The sequence below is a fragment of the Natrix helvetica genome (assembly GCF_964273705.1).
Source record: "Natrix helvetica genome assembly, chromosome: 14".
NCBI classification, from domain to species: domain Eukaryota; kingdom Metazoa; phylum Chordata; class Lepidosauria; order Squamata; family Natricidae; genus Natrix; species Natrix helvetica.
Window position 1 is genome coordinate 5,132,594 of NC_138564.1, and position 18,214 is coordinate 5,150,807.

An 18,214-nucleotide genomic window follows, 5' to 3' on the forward strand; every position below is an offset into this window, starting at 1 on the left:
AATCCAAAATCCCCACCTGATTTGATTGTTTGTTTAGTGTCCCATGACTTTCAGTAAGTGTTGCATCTTTTGATTCTTGATTAATGTATTTTTATGAACAATGAGATCTTATGCACCAAAGACAAATTTCTTGTGTGTCCAGTCACACTTGGCCAATAAAGAATTCTATTCTGTTCTGTTCTGTTCTCATTTCATATTCTATTCTATATTCTCTTCTTCTCTTCTATTCCATTCTATTCTTATTAATTCTGTTCTATTCTGTTCTTCTATTTTATTCTATTTTCATTTCATATTCTATTCTATTCTTCTCTTCCACTCTCTTCCATTCTTATTCTGTTCTATTCCATTCTATTTCATATTCTCTTCTCTTCTATCTTCTCTTCTTCTCTTCCATTCCTATCCATTCCATTCTATTCTATTCTATTCTATTCTCATTTCATATTCTATTCTTCTATATTATCCTCTTCTCTTCTCTTCCATTCCATTCTTATTCTGTTCTATTGTATTTCATATTCTCTTCTCTTCTATATTCTCTTCTTCTCTTCCATTCCATTCCATTCTATTCTATTCTCATTTCATATTCTACTCTTCTATATTCTCTTCTCTTCCATTCCATTTTTATTAATTCTGTTCTATTCTATTCTTCTATTATATTATATTCTCTTTTCATATTCTATTCTCTTATTCTCTTCCACTCTCTTCCATTCTTATTCTGTTCTATTCTATTTCATATTCTCTTCTCTTCTATATTCTCTTCTTCTCTTCCATTCCTATCCATTCCATTCCATTCTATTCTATTCTCGTTTCATATTCTACTCTTCTATATTCTCTTCTCTTCTTCTCTTCACTTCCATTCTATTCTTATTAATTCTGTTCTCTTCTCTTCTTCTATTCTATTCTATTTTCTATTCTGTTCTGTTCTTTCTTATTCTATTTCTCCTCTCCTCTCCTCGCCTTCCCTGATAAACCTGAGCGGAAACACACATACCTTCACTTTCCACGATTCTGTAATTTAACTACCTTGCAGCTCGTTGCATTGAACCTTCAGGCTCCGAATTTGTGACAACCTGCCTTTATTCTGGTGAGCGGCTTGTAAGGGCCTTGACCTTAATCTTCCAAATGTCCATTTTCATTTGGAGGGACAAAGAATCCCATCACGAGAAGCCTGGCCAGGCCGATTTCTATCTGTTGTCTGAATTGACTGCCCAAACAATCCGCTCTTTCTTTGATCGCTCAGCCCTTCAACCCGACGGGGATGCCGTCAACAAATTTTGCTTTTCTCCTAGCCAAAAAAATAAAAGAGGCTAATATCTTATAGCACGTAGTGATACCTGCTAATTTCCAGCTGACAAACCAACAATGGATGTGCATTATAGATCAGAAAGTCACAGATCCTTCAGGAATGGAGAACATTTGTTGCAATCTGTTACAGGGGAAAGAATTAACAGATTTTAAGCATAGTTTAGGTTTGGTTTCATTTAGGGTTTGATTTGGTTTGGCTTGGCTTTTTGGTTTGATTTTTTGGATTGGTTTGGTTTGGTTTATTGTCATTGCACCGCATACAATGAAATTAAATGCCTTCTCCAGTGTACATTATAACTATAAAAACGAAAACACAAACACACCCATCCTTCACATTCTACGCAATTGAATCGAAAACTTGGCTGGAAGGAACATTTGGCCTCAGTCCTCTTTTAGGACGATGCCCGGAAAGTTAAAACTTGCCACTTGCTCCCCTCGGTCTCCATTGATCATTCACAGCCAGGAATTGATTAAAATATTGATACCTGTTCAGCGTGGCTCTGCTAATGAGCAAAGGCATTAAAGATTTTTTTTAAGGGATGATAGGATGTAATAAGCATTTTCTTCCTCTCCCCACCCACCCATATTTGGGTCTCTCTCTCCTCCCTTTTGTCCCTGGCCATGAAGAATGGTTTGAATGACATCTGAAAAGAAAAGGAAGAGGCAGGAAGCTGATCAGATGGGATTTGGGGTTAAAATATGTTCAGGGCACTCAACACAGCAGGACCAATGGATGGTTGCCTATTATTCACCTGTCTCTTCTTTGTTCCTTTTTGGCTTCCTTCTTTTTTTCCTTTCCTTCCTTCCTTCCTCCCTCTCTCCTTCTCTTTCGCCATTACTCCTTTCCTTTCTCCCTCCCGCCCTGCTGCCATCCTTGTTTTCTTTCTTTGTCCCTCCTTCCCTTCTTCTTTCCTTCCCTTCCTTCCTCCCAACCATCCGTCCTTCCTCCTTTTCTTTTTTGTTATTCCTTTCCTCCTTCCTCCCTTCTGCCTTCCTCTTTTTCTTCCCTTCCCTTCCTTCCTTTCATCCTCTCCATCCTTCCTCCCTTTCTTTCTTTATTCCTCTTTCTCTTCCTTTGTTTCCTCTCCTTATTTCCTCCTGTTGATACATCTATCCACCCACCCAGCCAGCCATCCTTCCTCCTTTCCTTTCTTTATTCCTTCCATCCTTCCGTTTTGCCTTCCTTTTTCTTCCTTCCTCATCCTTTCATCTCCCTTCCTTTCTTCCTTTCCTTCCTCCCTTTCATCCATTCATCCTTTCTCTTCTCTGTAATTCCTTTCTTTCCCCCCTCCTCTCCATCATTCCTCCATTTCTTCCTTTATTCCTCTTTCCCTTCCTTTTTTCCTCTCCTTCCTTCTTCCTGTTGACCCATCTATCCACCCACCCACCCATCCTTTCCTTTCCTTTCCTTTTTCTTCCTTCCTCATCCCTTCATCTCTCCTTCCTTCCTTCCTCCCCTATATTCCCTTCCTTCCTCCCTCCCTCCCTTGCTAAATCACACTTTCCCCAAAAACTCTGCAATAAAATAAGATCAGGAGATGCGTCTTACATCCTTATTATCTTCTAACCTTTTCAAAAACAACAAAAAGCAGCTCTAAGCAGGACAAATAATCACAAAACCAAATTGTTTCTTGGTGAATATAGATATTTAGCGTTCAGCCCCTGTTACTATATCAAAAGGCCGCAATAGTGACATTTACAAAAACCTAGGACACTTTTTATTTTAATTTCTCTTTCTCTCCCGCTTCCCCTTCCTCTCCTCCTCCTCCTCCTCTTCCCAGGCCAGTTCAGCAACCATCAATATGCATTCCTCTCTTGGCTGTTGTAATATATTGGAATGTCAATATCTCCACAGCCAATAAAAATGCATCAGGTACTTTTCCATTGTAGCTGGCCTCATAAAAAGGCACTTCATTTGATAAACAACAGTGATAAAAAACGGATCAGAGAAGCTGTGCTGAATCCAGAGATTTCTTTCTGTTTAAAATAAAAAAATAAAAAAAACGGCAGTAGGAAGAAGGGAAAGGAGGTTTTGATTTAATATCAGGTTACTACGAAGTGCTTAGAAGGTGAAAAGGACTGTTGGCACCTATTTAGTAGATCTGCTTGGGATCAAACGATCCAATTCTTATGGATTCTTGTCTCACCTCATCAATCTAGGGATCAAATTTTGCCCAGTGGGGAACTATACTTTATATTTAGAGAACCAGGAATGACAAAAGTTAAGATTGTGAGTTTGTGAGTGACTAATCCAATAGTTCTTTTTAAGAGGTTTGGAGGTTGGTTGTTGTTTTTTTAAGGAAAAATACGTTATTGGAAGGACGCAGTGGCTCAGTGGCTAAGACACTGAGCTTGTCGATCAGAAAGGTCGGTAGTTCGCCGGTTCGAATCCCTAGCGTCGCGTAACGGAGTGAGCTCCCGTGACTTGTCCCAGCTTCTGCCAACCTAGCAGTTCGAAAGCACGTTAAAAATGCAAGTAGGAAAATAGGAACCACCTTTGGTGGGAAGGGAACAGCGTTCCGTGCGCCTTCGGTGTTGAGTCATGCCGGCCACATGATCACGGAGACGTCTTCGGACAGCGCTGGCTCTTCGGCTTTGAAATGGAGATGAGCACCGCCCCCTAGAGTCGGGAACGACTAGCACATATGTGCGAGGGGAGCCTTTACCTTTATGTTATTGGAATGCTGGTGGGCAGATTTCAGACCATTTTTGTAACCCTTGAGTTAAAAATAAGAGGGCACCTAAAGACTGTTAGGCCCGATATCATTCCATGCAAATGGTTGTCCAGTTTCTTATTGAAAACTTCCAATGATGGAGCAACCACAACTTCTGGTGGCAAGCTGTTCCACTGTTTAATTGTTCTCACTGTCCAGATGTTTCTCCTTAGTTCTAGGCGGCTTCTCTCTTTGATAGTCTTCCCCCCATCACTTCTTGTCCTCTCCTTAGAGATTTGGAGACTTGATCACCTTCTCTTCTCTGTGGAAGCCCCTTAAGTTTCGGAAGAGTGCTATCACGTCACCCCTAGTCTCCTCTTCCTTAGACTGGACAGACCTGGTGCCCTCAATCGTCCATCATCTATAACCATTCAGCGAAGGAGTCACTTGGATAAGAGCCGTGGTGGCGCAGTGGTTAGAGTGCAACACTGCAAGATACTTCAGCTGACTGCTAGCTGCAGTTCGGCAGTTCGAATCTCACCAGGCTCAAGGTTGGCTCAGCCTTCCGTCCTTCCGAGGTGGGTCAAATGAGGACCCAGATTGTTGGGGGCAAGAGGCTGACTCTATAAAACCCCTTAGAGAGGGCTGTGAAGCGGTATATGCCTAAGTGCTACTGCTATTGTTCGTTCGTCCTTCCTTCCTTCCTTCCTTCCTTCCTTCCAACAGTGGTTAGAAGGCAGTACTGCAGGCTACTTCTGCTGACTGCTGGCTTCCTGCAGTTCAAATCCCACCAGGCTCAAGGTTGACTCTGCCTTCCATCCTTCCGAGGTGGGTAAAATGAGGACCCCGATTGTTGGGGGCAAGAGGCTGACTCTGTAAACTGCTTAGAAAGAGGCTGTAAAGCCCTGTGAAGCAGTACATAAGTCTACAGGCTATTGCTATTGATCTTCCTTCCTTCCTTCCTTCCTTCCTTCCTTCCTTCCTTCCTGCCTGCCTGCCTGCCTGCCTGCCTGCCTGCCTGCCTGCCTGCACAGTGGTTAGAATGGAGTATTGCAGGCTAACTCTGCTGGCTGCCAGGAGTTCAATTCTCACTGGCTCATGGTTGGCTCACCCTTCCATCCTTCTGAGGTGGGTAAAATGAGGATTCTTGGGGGCAAGAGGCTGACTCTGTAAACCGCTTAGAGAGGGCTGTAAAAGCACCGTGAAGCGATATATAAGTCTAAGGGCTATTGCCCTTCCTTCCTTCTCTTCCTCCTTCCCATGGTGCACAGTGACTAGAGTACTGCAGACTACTTCTGCTGACTGCCGGCTGCCTACAATTTGGCAGTTTGAATCTCACCAGGCTCAAGGTTGACTCTGCCTTCCATCCTTCCGAGGTGGGTAAAATGAGGACCCAGATTCTTGGGGGCAAGAGACTGACTCTATAAACTGCTTAGAGAGGGCTGTAAAGGATTGTGAAGCGGCATAAGTACTATTGATTTTCCTTTTCTCCTTCCTTCCTTCCATCCATCCATCCATGGTGTACAGTGGTCAGAAGGCAGTACTGCAGGCAAACTGCCCACTAAAGCAGTTCAAATCTCACCAGGCTCAAGGTTGATTCAGCCTTCCGTCCTTCTGATGTGGATAAAATGAGGGCCAGATTGTTGGGGGACAAGAGGCTGACTCTGTAAACAGCCTAGAGAGGGCTGTAAAAGCATTATGAAGCGGTATATAAGTCTAAGGGCTATTGCTATTGGATCTCTCTCCTGAGCAGGGGGCTGGACTGGACAGCCTCTAGCCGTCCCTCTTTCAACGCTGTTATTTTGAAAGTCGCATCACATTCACTCTCTCTGCCTCGATCCTAATTCTCTCCAACAGCTGGTCGGCCCGAGTTTTGCGTCGTGTTTTGGTTCCTTCAGCTCTTGACTTGGGGGGAGGGAAAAAGCCCCCAAATCAAAAGCCTTTTCACAGGCAAAGAATACATCATTTCCCGTTTTCTTTGTCAAGCTTATCTCGTCTTGCCACATCATCATAAAAATAATAATAATATTCCAGCCGGGAGTGGGCTGAGCAATTAGGGTGTGCATTTCCATGCCGTCAGCTCCCTCGGATCTCGCCAAACTCTCGATTTTTTTCGCTTTTCAAACCAAGCTGTTTAAAACAAGGTTTGGGAAGGGAAGAATCGCATTGGCCAAAGTTGCAAAGAGCCATTGGAACGAGGGAAGGGAAGGAGTGGGAAGAAGGTCTTTTGAACTGGAATGACACCCCCCCCCCCACTCCCAAATAGAAAGTAGATCAGTAAGGAAGGAGGAATTAATTTCCTATGATGTCAACATCTAAAGCAGGGGTGTCCAAACTTGGGAACTTTAAGACTTGTGGACTTCAACTCCCAGAATTCCCCAGCCAGCATGGCTGGCTGGGGAATTCTGGGAGTTGAAGTCCACAAGTCTTAAAGTTCCCAAGTTTGGACACCCCTGGTCTAAAGTATGTGGATGGATGTGGGCCTGTTGTATAGGAGCGGTGCGGTGGCCTCGAGGTAGAGCTCTCAACTCACAATCGGGAGGCTGGGCGTTCGATCCTAGGTAGAGGCAGATATTTCTCTCTCTGGGCACAATGAGAATATATCTGCTGAACAAAACTCCGCATTGGCGACAGGAAAGGCAACTAGCCAGTAAACACTCAGCTCCAATCACTTGCCAAGACTCCACCTCGCAAGGGATTATGGGGTCGTTAAAAGAAGATGATGATGATGTGGGTCTCTTCTATATAACAGACTAACAGAGTTGGAAGGGACCTTAGAGGTCTTCTAGTCCAACCCCCTGCTTAGGCAGGAAACCCTACACCGCTTCTGACAAATGGCTATCCAACATCTTCTTAAAGACTTCCAGTGTTGGGGCTTTCACAACTTCTGGAGGCAACTTCTGTTCCACTGATTAATTGTTCTCACTGTCAGGAAATGTCTCCTTAGTTCTAAGTTGCTTCTCTCCTTGATTAGTTTCCATCCATTGCTTCTTGTCCTACCCTCAGGTGCTTTGGAGAATTGCTTGACTCCCTCTTCTTTGTGGCAACCCCTGAGATATTGGAAGACTGCTATCATGTCTCCCCTAGTCCTTCTTTTCATTAAACTAGACCTACCCAGTTCCTGCAACCGTTCTTCCTATGTTTTAGCCTCCAGTCCCCTAATCCTCTTTGTTGCTCTTCTCTGCACTCTTTCTAGAGTCTCCACATCTTTTCTGCATCGTGGCGACCAAAACTGGATGCATATACAATGGGGTTGAGTCTACTAATTGACCCCAAATGATTTTCCATCGTATCTGAACCATCTATTGATCCAGCCACCCCATTTATTAATTCTTAATCATTTACCAATTCTGATTGAAGTGTAGCCTCACCAGTGCAATATCACTTCCTGTGATCTTGATGCTATCCTTTCGTTGATGTAGCCTAGGACTGCGCTGGCTTTTTAGGCAGCTGCAGCATACTGGTGGCTTAGCCCATTTTTTAAACCAGAATGGAGCTGGGAGGGACCTTGGAGGTCTCCTAGTCCAGCCCCCCTGCTCAAGCAGAAGAACCTATATCATCACACACAAGTGACTGTCCCGTCTCTTCTTAAAAACCTCTCGTGTTGGAGCGCCCACGATGTCTAGTGGCAAGTTGTTCCAATGGATAATTGTCCTCACTGTTAGGACGTTTCTCCTTAATTCCAGGTTGCTTCTCTCCTTGATGAGTTCCATCCATTGTTTCTTGTCCTGCCTTCAGGTGCTTTGGAGAATAATTTGACCCCCTCTTCTTCGGGGCAGCCCCTCAAATACTGGAAGACTGCTCTCATGTCCGTCCGTCCCCTTGTCCTTCTTTTCTCCCGTAGCCAAACTCAAATCCTGCATATCTTCATATGTTTTCGTCTCCAGGCCTTTAATCATCTTATCTCTGCACTTTTTCCAAAGTCTCAACCTCCTTTTTTTGTGATGTTGTTGCGGCAGACTGGGGCAGGAAACCTCAGTCAGCCAGAAATGGGACGTGAGACCACAAGGTGCGAGAGAAAACAGGTTTAATGATGCATCAGAGTTCAGAGCGTTAACACAGCAAAGTCTGAACTGCCCTGGCTAGGCCAGGACAGAGCTTTAATACCCCCTCGGAATTTAGGGGGTTACACAGGCGTGTTCTTCCAAGGAAAAGGAGGTACAAGGGGAGGTACATTTTGGATTCATCATTATCATTACAGCTTTTACAGTAAGATGTTACAAATATTCTTTTTGGCATATTACAGAAACAGAAGTGAAATTGTTGGTTACAAAGAAAGAGAAGTAAAAATGTTAGCATGGGCAACGTCTTCATAAAGTTTATTAAAATGCTAAATGCCACTTCCTTATTCCTTATCTTACAACATCTGTTTTTCTGTGCCCGACCGTGAAGCGTTTTGCAACCTATGTGTCACTAAGATTTGTAATATTTTCTATGCAAGCTACAGAAGTCCTTTTAATATGCAGACTTAATTAATGCTTTTATCAAGGAGTTTATCAAGGAGTCTGGGGGCTCCTATACCCTTCAGGTGAGGGGAGTTATTTGCCTGCTGCCTCAATGTGATGATCAAAACTGGATGCCTTATTCCAGCTGTGGTCTTACTAAGGCTTTATAAAGTGGTACTAACACTGCACTTCACCTGATTTTGATTCTACGCCTGTGTTTATACAACCCAGGATTGTATTCGCTTTTTTTGGGGGGGGGGGTTCTTCCTGATAAGCCTGCAAGTTTTGGTCGGGATTTCAACTGCCAGCTGTCCTCCAGACTGTTTCCCCAAAGGCAGATTTCCACGTTTCAGACAATTCAGGTTACAGATTACCAGAGATGGAAGGGACCTTGTAGGTCATCTAGTCCAACCCACCGCCCAAGCTGGAGACCCTACACCAAGATGGCTAACCTTTTTTTCATCAGGTGCCAAAAGTGTGTGTGTGTGCATACGACAGCTTGTGTGTGTGTGTGCCCAAAATGCAATGCCCGCCCCCCACGGCCCCCCGCCCCCTATTTTGGGGGCTTTCTGGCAACCTCCCTTTTTAGTCCTAAGAGGCTTCTGGAAGACCTGCTAGGCCCAAAATGGGCCGTGGGAGGGCGGGCACTGCACCCCCTGCATGATTCCCCCCCACCTGCCTCCCCATGCGTGTGCGTACATCTCCACAGAACCCCCAAAATCAGCTGGCTGGCGGGAGGTGTGTGTGTGTGGTGGAGGTGTCCTAGGCTGGCCGCAGGTGTGCCCGCAGAGATGGCTCCATGTGCCACCTGTGGCAAGCATGCCATAGGTATTCCCCACACCATTTCTGACCGATGGCAGTCCAGTCTCTTCTTGAAAGCCTCCAGGGATGAAGCTCCCACAACTTCCGGAGGCAAGTCGTTCCACTGAATATAGAGTAACAGAGTTGGAAGGGAACTTGGAGGTCATCTAGTCCAACCTCCCCCCCCCCCGCTCAAGCAAAAGACCCTACATCATTTCTGGCAGATGGCAGTCCAGTCTCTTCTTGAAAGCCTCCAATGATGAAGCCCCCACAACTTCCAAAGGCAACTTCCGTTCCATGGGTTGATTGTTCTCATTCATGAACAATCTCAATTCTCACTCATTCATGAGTAAAGTTGGTGTACAAGCGGTGTGGAAACAACATCACTGGATCATCAGTTGTTGTTTTTCTAAAAAAAACGGTCCTTGCTTCTTGCTTCTGCAAGCAGCCCTTAAGGTGCAAAGAGACAATCATTTGCTGCCACCTAGTGGCCACTCTTTGTCATTTCTTCTCTTCCAGCCTTCCAATCTGTAAATAGGCAAGGTTCGGGCACTGTGCCAAGCCATGGTTTGCTAAGCCAGCATTGCAAAACGCAGCTAGCTCTCGACTTACAACCCTCCACTTAGTGACCGAAGGTACAACGGCACTGTAAAAAGCTACCTACGGCCGTTTTTCATACCCTGGTTGCAGCATCCCTGGGGTCACGAGATCGAAATTCGGACTCTTGGCAACTTACGTGTATTGATGACATGTAATTGCACTGCGCTGGGGTCACATGATCGCCATTGGTGACCCACCCGGCTGACATCCGACAAGCAAAGTCAAGGAAGGAAGCTGGACTCTCTTAACAACTGTCTATGATTTGCTCCTCAGCTGTGATTTTTTAAAAAATAAAAGTCAAAAAATATATTTTATTCTATTCTACTCTATTCTATTCTATTCCTTATTTTGCTCTATTCTATAATATTCCCTTTGCTTCTACTTCTCTCATTCTTCTTCTTCCTCTTCTTTCCCTCCTCTTTCTCCTCCATTCTATTCTATTTGATTCCTTATTTTGTTCTGTTTTCTTCTATTCTATTAGATTCCATTCCATTCCCTGTTCTATTCTATTCTACTCTATTCTATTCCTTATTTTGCTCTATTCTATTCTATTCTATTCCCTTTGCTTCTACTTCTCTCGTTCTTCTCCTTCTTCCTCTTCTTCCTCTTCTTTCCCTCCTCTTCCTCCCCCATTCTATTCTATTTGATTCCTTATTTTGTTCTGTTCTGTCCTATTCTATTAGATTCCATTCCCTGTGCTATTCTATTCTATTCCTTATTTTGCTCTATTCTATTCTATTCCCTTTGCTTCTACTTCCCTCATTCTTCTCCTTCTTCTTCTTCTCCCCCCCTCCTCCTCCATTATATTGTATTCCTTATTTTCTTCTGTTCTATTTGATTCCATTCCATTCCATTCTCTATGCTATCCTATGCTATTCCCTGTGTGGGGATTTGAGCTCTTAACTTCTTCCCAGCTGTTTAGCAAAAGTTTTCTTACATTCAGCCACAAGAGGGCAGTGCAAACAGTGTATTAAATGAATTTGAAGATATTTAAAGGCAAAAAGTGGGCATTTGTTATTAAGGAAGTCGGGATTCCCATCTGGCCTTGTATAGTAGCCTGGGGGAGGGCATTGCAGCTTCTTGGCACCATCCCTCTGCCATTAAGCTGCCATGGCTGCTCCCCTGCTCCTTTCCTATGTGCCAAAAATAAAACAGATGTAAGGTAAGAATCACTTCCGATTTCTACTTCTTACTTGAGAGGTCATTGTTTTTAAAAATGCTAAAAAAAAAACAAAAACCCAGTTGGGACTTAAGAACACCATGGCTGCCAAAATGTTGTTATTTTATTTGCATCTTGCCTTTATTATGTTTACAAATAATGTGAGGAGCAAACTTATCCAACACAACTTCCTCCTATTTTCTCCACAACCACCACCCTGCGGGGTGACTTGTGCTGAGAGAGCAGGACTGGCCCAAAGTCACCCAACTGGCTTTCATGCCTAAGGCGGAACTAGAACTCACTGTCTCCTGGTGATTGGTCCAAAGTCACCTTAGCCAGTTTCCATACCTATGACAGCACTAGAACTCACTGTCTCCTGGTGATTGGTCCAAAGTCACCCAGTTGGCTTTCATGCCTAAGGCGGAACTAGAACTCACGGTCTCCTGGTGATTGGTCCAAAGTCACCCAACTGGCTTTCATGCCTAAGGCGGAACTAGAACTCACTGTCTCCTGGTGATTGGTCCAAAGTCACCCAGTTGGCTTTCATGCCTAAGGCAGGACTAGAACTCACGGTCTCCTGGTGATTGGCCCAAAGTCACCTTAGCCAGTTTCCATACCTATGACAGCACTAGAACTCACTGTCTCCTGGTGATTGGTCCAAAGTCACCCAGTTGGCTTTCATGCCTAAGGCAGGACTAGAACTCACGGTCTCCTGGTGATTGGCCCAAAGTCACCTTAGCCAGTTTCCATACCTATGACAGCACTAGAACTCACTGTCTCCTGGTGATTGGTCCAAAGTCACCCAGTTGGCTTTCATGCCTAAGGCGGGACTAGAACTCACGGTCTCCTGGTGATTGGTCCAAAGTCACCTTAGCCAGTTTCCATACCTATGACAGCACTAGAACTCACTGTCTCCTGGTGATTGGTCCAAAGTCACCCAGTTGGCTTTCATGCCTAAGGCAGGACTAGAACTCACGGTCTCCTGGTGATTGGTCCAAAGTCACCTTAGCCAGTTTCCATACCTATGACAGCACTAGAACTCACTGTCTCCTGGTGACTGGCCCAAAGTTGGCTTTCATAGCTAAGGCAGCACTAGAACTCACGGTCTCCCCCTTTTTAGCCAGCTGCCTTAACTCCCAGATCTGGCTGATCCGTGCATCAGCGTACAACCAGCAAGGTTCAATCTTCAGGCAATCCAGAAACCGGATCTTCTTGAGCTTTGTGTCAGAACATCACAGGTTTTTTGGGGGGGGAGTTGTAAAAAGAGACTGAGCAGCACCCAGGCGCTGGCTTTCATCCCCCAGCGCAGCTGCCTGACCTCAGCCATTCAGGTACGCCCCCTCCCCTCTCCGTGATGACCCAATCTGGTCTCTTCCTTTTATCTGGCTTTCCTTGCCAAGCCTTCAGAGGGGGTGTTGTAACCAGAGATAAGAGCTGGGAGTTCCAGGTGGTTTTAGAGCAGCTCACACAAGCCTTCACTTGTCGGAGGCTCAACAAGTTCGCAGCTGCCCTCCTACGACCCAAGTTCCATCACACCTTCTTCTTATTTTTTCTTCCTCAAATGACGCAGCAGAGTTTACAGGAAAAACTCTCTTTTTCTTTTAGGGGGAGAGGTGGCCCAGCCACCTGAGATTTGAACCTTGAGGGGAGGCAGAGGAAGGGAGGGAGGGGAGAGAGAGGAGCAGGAGAAGGAGAAGGAGAGAAGGAAGGGAGAGGGTGGAGAAGGAGAAGGAGAAAGGGAAGGAAGGAATAGGGAGGAGAAGCAGCAGGAGGGGAGGAAGAGGAGAATGAAGGGGGAAGGAGGGAGGAGGAAAAACAGGACGAGGAGGAGAAAGAGTAGAAAGAAAGATGGAGGAGAAGCAGGGGGAGGAGGAAAGAAGTGAAGGAAGGAAGAGGGAGGAGGAGAATCAGTAGGGGAGGAGGAGGAGGAGGAGGAGGAGGAGGAGGAGGGAAGGAAGGAAGGAGAGGGAGGGAGGAAGAGAGAAGTGAAGGAAGGAATAGGGAGGAGGAGAATCAGTAGGAGAGGAAGAGGCGGAGGCGGAGGAGGAGGAGGAGGAGGAGGAGGAGGAGGAGGAGGAAAGGAAGGAGAGGGAGGGAGGAAGAGAGGAGGAGAAGGAAGAAGGGGAAGGAGACAGGAAGAAAGGAAGAGGGAGGAGGAGAAGCAATAGGAGAAGGGAAGGAGAAGGAGGGAAGGTAGGAGAGGGAGGGAGGAAGGAAGGGAGGGAGGGAGGGAGGAGGAGGAGGAGAATTTGCTGCTGAATTGTTAAAGTGATGCACCAGGCAAAAAAGGAAGGGGGGGGGTGATTAATTAGAGCAAGTAAACTGGTAAACCCTTATTTAATTTGAATGTATTTCCCTAAAGTGAAATAAATCCTCTTTTCTCTTCTGGCCTCCCCCACTTCATCCTGCCCACTCTTTGTAGAGTACTACTCCAAGCCTCCCCCTGCAGGTGAAAATCTTGCACTTGGTTGCTCTCGGAGGGCTAGGTTTGCACGCCACACTTAACCAGGCTAGCTGTAGACAAACAGTTCGTTTTAATCTTCATTACTTGTCAAGTCACTTCTTCGTAGTGGACTCAAACCACCTGGTTAAGTTTCTGATTTACTCTACCACTCAAACGGATTCATACGGTCCCCTAAATAAGTAAGCAAGCATTCGGTGAAGGCATCTATTTTGGGTGGGCGAGTAAATAAACCAGGATAATCCCAGATCAGTCATCCTGTGGGCAAAAGCTCTGATCCCCAGGCCTTTGGGGGGTCTTGTTGCATTCCAGTTTGCAGAGAGGGGGTCTCATGCAACTCAACCTTTGGAGATCACCGGAGCTGAATTTAATCTCTGGAAAGGAATCCAAAGATGGCCTCTCAAGATTTCGGATGGGGCTATTTTTATTGCCTTCTTAAAATGCCTTTGATAAGCCTGACCTTCCTTTCCCCAAGATCCTGGTGAATGTCAGTTTATTATTGGACTGTCCACAGCTCTTTCTCTCCCCCACTCCTTGGTCAAAGCTGGATTGAATTTACTGGATTGAATCACTTAATTCTCCCTGGCACTTTTTCCAACTAACCAGTTTTACACCAGCTTAGCTTGCCCATCTAGGATGGGTTTGGGAAGGTGGTGAAAGGCTTGCAGGATGTTAGTCTAGTTGAGTGCGCAACTCACTTAATGACTGTCTCGCTTAGGGCTCCGTTGGGGATTGTAGAGCCCAAACTTTCTGTTGCTAAGTGAGACATTTGGTAAGGGAGTTGTAGCATTTTCTTGCCACCTTTGCGAAGTGATTCTCTGCAGTTGTTAATTTACCCGGATTATTATACAACATAAGAATAAATAGGGTTGGAAGGGACCTTGGAGGTCATCAAGTCCAACCCCGTGCTATATCATTTGAGACAAGGGCCTGTCCAGTCTTTTCTTAAAAACCTCCAGCGATGAAGCACCCACAACTTCTGGAGGCAAGGAGTTCCACTGGTTAATTGTCCTCACTGTCAGAAAGTTTCTCCCTAATTCCAGGTTGCTTCTCTCTTTGATGAGTTTCCATCCATTGTTTCTTGTCTGGTGCTTTGGAAAATAAGTTGACCATCCCCTTCTTTCTGGCAGACCCTCAAATATGGTAAAACCACTATCAAGTCACCTCTACTCTTCCTTTTCATTAAACTATACACACCAGAGCATTTTCTTAACTTCCTGCTCTATATCCCACCCCAGAATTTAGCAGAATAACAGAGTTGGAAGGGGCCTTGGAGGTCTTCTAGTCCAACCCCCTACTTGGGCAGGAATCCCTATACCGTTTCAGACAAATGGATATCCAACATCTTCTTAAAGGCTTCCAGTGTTGGAGCAATCACAACTTCTGGAGGCAACTTCTGTTCCACTGGTTAATTGTTCTGTCAGGAAATTCCTCCTTAGTTCTACGTTGCTTTTCTCCTTCATTAGTTTCCACCCATTGCTTCTTGTCCTCTGGTGCTTTGGAGAATAATTTGACACACACACACCCTCTCCTTTGGGGCAGCCCCTCAAATACTGGAATACTGCTATCCTGTTGCCCCCAATTCTTCTTTTCTCTAGATTAGAACATTATAAAATGTTCTTGTAGACCGTATACCATTTCAGACAAGTGCCAGTCCAGTCTCTTCTTGAAAACCTTCAGTGATGGAGGGCCCACAACTTCTGAAGGCAAATTGTTCCACGGATTAATTGTTCTCACTCTTCTTCTTAATTCTAGGTTGGCTTTTCTCCTTAAACAAGGATCTACTAGAGACCAGACAAAGTTCAAAGGAAGCTTGGAGACCACAGGAGGCCAATTTGGACTCCAAATCTTGTCCTTGAGATGCCCCAACTGACTTCGCTCCAGACCCCTCGGCCGCCACCCCCCTCCCCGCCTGCCGCCATCCCCTCAATAGTTTGGACAGCTGCTTCGCCCCCTTCCAGCCCAAACTCTGCATTTAACCCCATTATGTTTACACAAAAAGTCTTTGTTCATTTCCTCACCTCCGCTTTCGCTTCCTGTCGCCTTCTCTTTGATGTGCTCCGTTGTTGTGCAGCCCACGAAGGAGCAACAAATGTTCGTTTGGCAGGGATGATATCTTAGAACAAAAGATCTCCCAGCCCCAGGGGAGGCACCACAGCTGGACTGTGTGGGTAGTCCTTGACTTACGACCACAATCGCCATTTCCTTTGCTAAACAAGACTTTAGTCTCCTTTAAGGGACTGGAGGCTAAAACGTGTGAAGAACAGTTGCAGGAATTGGATAGGGCCAGTCCAGAGAAAAGGAGGACCAGGGGAGACACGATAGCAGCCTTCCAGTATTTGTGGGGCTGCCCCAAAGAAGAGGGAGTCAAGCTATTCTCCAAAGCACCTGAGGACAAGAAGCAATGGGTGGAAACTAATGAAGGAGAGAAGCAACTTAGAACTAAGAAGGAATTTCCTGACAGTTAGAACAATTAACCAGTGGAACAGAAGTTGCCTCTAGAAGTTGTGATTGCTCCAACACTGGAAGCCTTTAAGAAGATGTTGGATATCCATTTGTCTGAAATGGTGTAGGGTTTCCTGCCCAAGTAGGGGGTTGGACTAGAAGACCTCCAAGGCCCCTTCCAACTCTGTTATTCTGCTAAATATATAGAGCAGAAAGTTGAGAAAACGCTCTGGTGTATATAGTTTAATGAAAAGGAAGAGTAGAGGTGACACGATAGTGGTTTTACCATATTTGAGGGGCTGCCAGAAGGAAGAGGATGGTCAACCTATTTCTCAAAGCACCAAAGGGCAGGACAAAAAACAATGGAGGGAAACTTATCAAGAAGAGAAGCCACCTGGAATTAAGGAAAAACTTCCTAACAGTGAGAACATTTAATCAGTGGAACAGCTTGCCACCAGAAATCATGAGCACTCCATCACTGGATGTTTTTAAGAAAAGACTAGTCAGTCGCCTGTTTCAAATGGTAAAGGGTCTCTTGCTGGAGCAGGGGGCTGGACTAGAAGACCTCCAAGGTCCCTTCTAGTTCTATTCTGATTGAAAAAAATGGGCTAAGGGGTGTCCAAACCTGAGAACTTTAAGACTTGTAGACTTCAATTCCCAGAATTCCCCAGCCAGCATGGCTGGCTGGGGAATTCTGGGAGTTGAAGTCCACAAGTCTTAAAGTTCCCAAGTTTGGACACCCCTGGGCTAAGCCATTCATGTGCGGCAGCTGCCTGAAAGGCCAACAGAGTCCTAGGCTGCAGCAACAAAAGGGTTGGGCTAGAAGACCTCCAAAGTCCCTTCCAGCGCCTTCAATTCAGACAGTCGTTAAGTGAATTTTGACACATTTTTTTAAACTTTTTTTTTGCCACAGCCATTAATCAAATAACTGCGGTTTTATTAAACAAATCACTGCCAGGAATTTCCATCCATAGGAAGAAAATCTGTCGAAAAGAATTTGGAAGTGGGCACAAGAAATTACGGGGGAACAAATAAAGTATAAACCCGAAAGCTTCTTACTAGGAATCATCAAAGGGAACTATACAAAATAAAAAAATTTAAATATCTACTAACACATATATTAACCACAGCTAGGATAGCTTTTGCCCAATGCTGGAAGCAAAATAATATACCGCCGGACGAATTAGTGATAAAAAAAACCTTGGATTGTGCAGAGATGGACAAATTAACCCTAAAATTAAAGGACAAAGAAGAATCGGAATACTACGAAATTTGGAATAAGTGGTATGAATGGTTGGAAAATAAGAAAAACAATTAAGCCGACAACAATATACATAAATAAACATAGAACTGTATATAAAAGTGGGTAAATATGTAAAACATCATAAAAATGTATAGATAAGATGACATAATGATTGTAAAATATGGTAAAGAGAGGAAAACATACACAGATACGACGATGTAACATTGTACAAACTGTTGAGATAAAGATTGTAATATGTGATGAAAAGACAAAAACAATAAAGATTATTATTATAAAAAAGGAAGAAAATCTGTCACTACAGGCTAAGTCCAGGTACCTGTGCACCTAATATGAAAACTCAGCTCTCTAGAGAAAAAGTCTGAAAAAGCTGGGGGGGAAAGATATATTTTTTTCCCAGTAAGACAGGACATAAAATCATCCAGACAGCACACACATAATATCGAAAAGGGAGGAGAAAAATAAAACTTGGCTGCAGGCAAGGGCCTTCCCAAAACTCTGTTGAATTGGCCTATGGAGTTCACACTTGACCTCTTGAGCACTTCCACCTCGATCGAGTTACAACTACCCCGAGCCAACTACTCGCACTCAACACAGCGAGCCGGCTTTTTTCTCTATCGGTCTCCTAAGAATAGTGAAACTTATCGGCTTCACCCAGGGAGTTGTTAAGTGGCATTTGATGCCTGAGCGGTGAAAAGACCTGTTCTCGGCGAGGGAGTTGAATAAGCGGAGTTGACGCGGAGAAAACAGTGAGAGTCCTTTGGGACTAAGGTTTTGCTCGGGGTGGCAGTTTTCTCCAACCCGAAAGTAGATCCAAGGGAGAGATCCTTCTTTAAGGTTTGGGAAGAATGGGTTTTTTACCCGTTTTGCATCCCTGCTTTTTTTTTTTTTTTTTTTAAGAGGGCGCGGTGGCTCAGTGGCTAAGAGGCTGAGTTTGTCGATCAGAAAGGTCGGCAGTTCGAATCCCTCTTGCAGCATAATGGAGGGAGCTCCCATTACATAGCAATGGGTGGAAGCTAATCAAGCAGAGAAGCAACTTAGAACTGAGGAGAAACTTCCTGACAGTTAGAACAATTAATCCGTGGA

The 18,214-nt window shown here is 44.9% G+C and overlaps 1 protein-coding gene across 8 annotated transcripts in view; it reads right to left on the reverse strand.

Moving 5' to 3' along the window:
• The window catches only part of LOC309399220 (transmembrane protein 132D-like), a 330,593-nt gene that overhangs the window by 305,372 nt on the left and 7,007 nt on the right, over window positions 1–18,214 (reverse strand). For 2 of the 8 annotated variants that reach the window (XM_081966863.1, XM_081966862.1), the window contains exons 1-2: window positions 15,444–15,665; window positions 1,332–1,423 (exon numbers count right to left, since the gene is read on the reverse strand). The exons of 2 other annotated variants lie outside the window; for them this stretch is intronic. The gene's annotated coding sequence lies outside the window, so the exon portion shown is untranslated. Of the gene's footprint in view, window positions 1–1,331; window positions 1,424–15,443; window positions 15,666–18,214 lie in introns of those variants that run through there. 4 more of the 8 variants (XM_081966866.1, XM_081966865.1, XM_081966864.1 and 1 more) reach the window with 2 other exon arrangements.